Raw genomic sequence first — 5,140 nt, 5'->3', positions numbered from 1 at the left:
GCTGCAAGGGAACGAGAACCTGTCTGAGACTCAGACGCCTCCGAGGAATCAGGGGGGATTAACGGCCCCTGGAACCAGCAGCATTTCCACCCAGCCCCTGCCCACCTCTGAGGGATGGATTCCCCCTCCTGACTCCCAGGATGGAGTCTTCTTGTCCTTCCTAGTGACCTCCAGTGGCAACCCCCCTCCTTGTACGGGGAGCTCCTGCCACTTCCCCGTCAGTGCCCCTGACAGCTGTTCCACCTCCAATCCACAGCTCAAGTTCTCAGACCCCTCTCCTCCAGCCCCACCCAGGTTGGGTAGGGAGGGGACTGTAGCGGGGGGGCAGGAGGGATTCTGGCAGCAGTGAAGTGGGATGTGGGGAGGTTGAGACCTTTCCCCAAGTCACCCCAGCCACTAATGCTGAAGCCGCAGGATGGCAGCCCTGGTGAATGGGACGGATCGGCAGCCCCTGCTGACTGAATCCTCCTGTTCTCTCCAGCAGCGCCGGCTTTAGGAAGGACGGGGCCCAAATCGAACATTTTTGGCGGGGCCCCGGCAGGGATGACTAACAAAAAAAATAATGGAAAAAAAAGCCTTTCATTTCTTCCATGTATTATTTACTTTCCATAACTATATAAAAAATAAAATTATATATTCTGTACATTGCATCATATATGCTGTTGATCGGTTATTAATGAGCTCCGTTTCTCGTGTGTGGTCCCCGCCACTCCCTGGGGGTGTGCTAGGGTGACCAGATGTCCTGATTTTATAGGGACAGTCCCGATTTTTGGGTCTTTTTCTTATAGGATCCTATTATCCCCCACCCCCTGTCCCGATTTTTCACACTTGCTGTCTGGTCACCCTAGTGGTGTGCACATGTGTGGGTCCCAGCTGCTCCCTGCCCCCCTCATTGAAGCAGGTGTGCAGGCTTACTGCCCTGGGAACTGCAGGGCACCAGTGGACATGGGGCTGGCTGGAGGCTGGGCAGGGGCTCACTGGAGGTAGGGTCTGGCTGCAGGCAGGGCAAGGGGTGCGGGGCTGGCTGGAGACAGGGGTGTGTGGGGCTGGCTGGCTTTGGGCAGGGCCGCAGGGGGGTGCGGCAGGGGTTGCCTGGAGACAGGGCAGGGGGGCGGGGCTGGTGCGGGCAGAACAGGGGTGGCGGGGCTGGAGGTAGGGCAGGGGTGCAGCAGGGGCTGGCTGCGGACAGGGGGTGCAGGGCTGGCTGGAGACGGGGCTGGCTGCGGGCAGGGCAGGCGGTGCGGGGCTGGTGCGGGGACGGGGTGCAGCAGAGGCAGCTTTAAATAGCCCCCGAGTCCCCCGCTATCCCAGGGCTCTGGGGGCTATTTAAAGGGCTCAGGGCTCCCCTGCTTCTACCGCCCCGGCCCTTTAAATAGCCGCGGGAGCCCTGGGGAAGCAGCGGGGCTCCAGTGGCTATTTAAAGGGCCAGGGCGGTAGAGGCAGCAGGAGTCCCAGACTTTTTAAATAGCCCCCAGAGCCCCGCAGCCCTACCCCAGGGCTCCAGCAGTGGGGGTCTGGTGGCAATTTAAAGGGCCTGGGGCTCCGGCCCCTGCTGGGAGCCCTAGGTCCTTTAAATTGCCCCCTGGGGAAGCCGGACCACCCTGGTACAGCGCACTGGCTCTTGCCGGTACACCGTACCGGGGCTTGGGCCTGGGGCCCGATTCAGGGGAATTGGTTGAATTGGCCTAAAGTCGGCCCTGGTGGGGGTATGGCCACAGAGCCGCAGGGAGGGGAACCCTGAGGTGTGGGGGCTGGGTGGGTACTGGGAGTTCCTCCTGAAGGGATGGGGGTTGGCCAAGGTCACTCAGCCCCGGGGTGTGGGAGGGGGACAGGCTGAGGGCACTCAGAGCCCCAGGAAGTGGGGGGGGGGCTGAGGGGAGGGACTGGCCAGGGGCACTCAGAGCTCTCGGGGGGGGCTGTCCGGGAGGAGGGCACTCACAGCCCCAGGAGGTGTGGGGGGAGGAGCACACAGGATTTCAGGAATTCCCTGGCAGTGAAGAGCTGCTGGCGGCAGGGAGGAGCCAGCCGTGACAATCCCTACTTGGGATCCCTGGCTGGGCTAGAGGGTATGGGGGCCCGTGGCCAAGCTGCAGCAGAAGGTGACCTGAAGAAAATGCCTCGGCCTCCAGCTAGGAAGGGCCTGGGCCAGACAATGACCCACCACGCAGTGTCCCAGCTCCCTGCCCCACACCTGTGGGGCACGGCCCCTCCTCTGTAGGGAGGTTAGCATGTACCTTAGTGCTGCTTCCTCCATCCCCAAAGGCCTCTCCCAGCCAGTCTCTGGCAACCCCTGCCGTTCAGTATGCACATTACCCTGCTGTGACATTGTGATGTTATTGACATAAACTGGGACCGTATAGATCATTGTTGCAACCAAGGTCCTGTAGTGGCACCCAAATCTTGTATAAAGGGGGTCAAATGGGGTGTCTAGGACAAGGTTATGGTTTACTGGTTATGATTATGCTGTCTATATGTGTGTATCAGTTTTGTAGTCGAAGTTATGAATATTGGCTCTATACTGTCTGTATGGCAAACTTATGCTATGCTTCTGGGTGACATCCCAGACAAGCTGAGATTAGCTCTGCCTAGCCTGCTTGATGGCCCATTAAGGACCATCAGCTATACAATGGACCCATTGAGAGAAGGCAGATACGCCTTGTAACTCAGCAAAGTATGCAGGGACTGGCCCATGTGACTCCAGGCTCCATCTTGCTGTAATTTTCCACAGTAAGAACAAAGAGGTGTTCTTACACCTGGAAAAGACTATATAAGGCTGATGCCTCATCTCCATCGGGTCTTCAATCCTGCTTCTTACCTCTGGAGGAACTTTGCCGCAAACTGAAGCTCTGAACAAAGGACTGAGGACCCATCCCGGCTGGGGATGTATTCCAGAGACTTGATTTGAACCTGCAGTTTATTCCATCGCCGCTGCAAGCCTGAACCAAGAACTTTGCCATTACTGTATGTAATTGATTCCACTTAACCAATCCTAACTCTCATCTCTATCTTTTCCTTTTATGAATAAACCTTTAGATTTTAGATTCTAAAGGATTGGCAGCAGCGTGATTTGTGGGTAAGATCTGATTTGTATATTGACCTGGGTCTGGGGCTTGGTCCTTTGGGATCAGGAGAACCTTTTTCTTTTACTGGGGTATTGGTTTTCATAACCATTTGTCCCCATAACGAGTGGCACTGGTGGTAATAATGGGAAACTGGAGTATCTAAGGAGATTGCTTGTGAGACTTGCGGTTAGCCAGTGGGATGAGACCGAAGTCTTAGTCTGGCTGGTTTGGTTGGCCTTAGAGGTGGAAAAACCCCAGCCTTGGGCTGTAACTGCCCTGTTTTAGCAATTTGTCCTGAGTTGGCACTCTCAGTTGGGTTCCGCCAGAACCACATTGTCACAGTGGCGTAGTTGGCAGGATCCACAGAACCAGGTCAATTAAGCTTTGGGTCAGAACCCCACGCTGTCCAAATTTGAATTTTGGGATTGAGAATTTTGTTGGTTAAGGAGCTGCTGCAATGGCTGAGCAAAGAGCATATGAGGGACTTGGCAAAAAAGCCCTGGAAAATTTGTGTTCAGAAAAGAGGATAAGCTTTAGAAAGAAAGCTACAAAGGAAGAACTGAGAAATCTGTTAATAGCCAGTGATCAGGGGGCAAGAGCACAGCCCTTACCTGAGGCTGCAGAAGATGCAGAAAAAATTAGGATGCAAAGGGTGACAAGTAAACTGCAATTTGAGCATGAACAGAAGCTAGCAGAGCTTCGATTGCTGGAGAAGCAAAAAATAGCAGAGTTAGAAAGAGAGAGAGAGAAAGAGGCTGCTGAGAGAGAGAAAGAAGGAGGCTGATGAGAGAGAAGAGAGAGCTCGTAAGGGACGTCTAGAGCTGCTCGCTGCTGAGCAGGAGACTCACAGGATGGAACAGGAGACGGCCAGACTTCAGCTCCAAGTAATGGAAGAGCGGAGAAAGTCATCCCCACCTGGTACTCCACTCCCCCCCCCGCCATGAGAAAAACTGGGAAAGGATGTGTCCCATTTACAATGATACTGAGGATATAGAGGAGTTTTTGTCTACCTTTGAACGCCTCTGCAATCTGTACCAGATCCCTGAGGGTCAGCGAATGCCTGTCCTGCTGACCAGACTAACTGGAAAAGCCAGGGAGGTATTTAATGACTTGGGGGAACAAGAAGCCTTAGATTATGAGCGGTTTAAGGATTCTGTGTTAAGGCGGTTCAAGGTTACTCCTGAATCTTACAGAGTTAAGTTTAGAGAGTTTAAAATGTCTAAGGATTGTACTTTTGTAGAATGTGCTCATAAGCTGATGGGTTTTGTTAAAAAGTGGGTTGTGGGAGCTAAGGCGCATGGGAGTTTTGAAAAACTGCTGGATTTAATAACTTTGGAACAGTTCTTAGACATTGTGCCTGACCATGTGAGAGCAGCTGTGTGTGACAGGGACCCTGAGTCAGTCCTACGGGCAGCAGAGATTGCGGATGCCCATACCCAAAACAGGGCTCGAGAAGGATGTAAAACCCCGGGGAAAACTAATCACCATTCTCCCCAGTTCAAGAGGAGGGAAGGATTTAAAAATAAACCTGACTCTTCTAAAGGAGTTCAAGGGGGCCCGGAGGGTAGGAACTCACATCCCAGGATGGAACAGGTTACATGCTATCACTGTGGTATCCTGGGCCACATGAGACCAGACTGCCCGACACTGAAGGGCAGCCCAAAACCAGCAAACCCAAATGCCACGGCCAATGCTAACCCTGTTGTTGTAAACTCACAGGCAAGCCACACAGAGCCCAGCATTGGTGCCCTGTGCGCAAATGCTGTTTCTGTGGTCTCTGAAGAATTTGACCTTAAAACTCACATTAAAGCTAAATATGGGGGAAATAACGCAGAGTTTATTAGCAGTGCAGAAGTGAATGGAGTGAGGTGTATGGCATGGAGGGACACCGCAGCAGATATCACTTTGGTTAAAGCAAGTCTTGTCAGGAAGGAAGATTATTTGCCTGGTGAAGATGTAACTGTTGTAGCCTTATCTAAGTATTTTGTCAGGGTGCCTTTGGCTAAAATCCACCTGAAATGGAAGGGATTGGAGGGCACCATGGTTGTGGGAGTAAAAGACATAATCCCTAAGGATAT

The sequence above is a fragment of the Chrysemys picta genome, unplaced genomic scaffold, assembly GCF_011386835.1.
Source record: "Chrysemys picta bellii isolate R12L10 unplaced genomic scaffold, ASM1138683v2 scaf119, whole genome shotgun sequence".
Classification (NCBI taxonomy): domain Eukaryota; kingdom Metazoa; phylum Chordata; order Testudines; family Emydidae; genus Chrysemys; species Chrysemys picta.
This window is presented reverse-complemented; position numbering follows the sequence as displayed.